Source organism: Geospiza fortis, unplaced genomic scaffold (genome assembly GCF_000277835.1).
Source record: "Geospiza fortis unplaced genomic scaffold, GeoFor_1.0 scaffold5, whole genome shotgun sequence".
In the NCBI taxonomy this organism is placed as follows: Eukaryota; Metazoa; Chordata; class Aves; order Passeriformes; family Thraupidae; genus Geospiza; species Geospiza fortis.
The window spans coordinates 2,186,073-2,186,310 of NW_005054421.1; positions in this window are offsets into that span (position 1 = coordinate 2,186,073).

A 238-nucleotide genomic window follows, 5' to 3' on the forward strand; every position below is an offset into this window, starting at 1 on the left:
TGCGCCCCGCCCGGCGGCCCTGCGGGGAGCTAATGAGCAGCAAGGTGAGAGGCAGAGCCAGCCTGACATCTCCGCAAGCTGCCGGCCGAGCAGGGCAGCAGCAGGACCGCACCTGCCCCCCCTGCCCGCTAGCTCCAGCCTCATCATGAGGTTATTACCGGCCCGCTGCTTGACGGACGGCCGGCAGCAGCATCCCTCTCCTCCTCATCCTCCCAATTCCCACTTGTGGCTGCGGGAG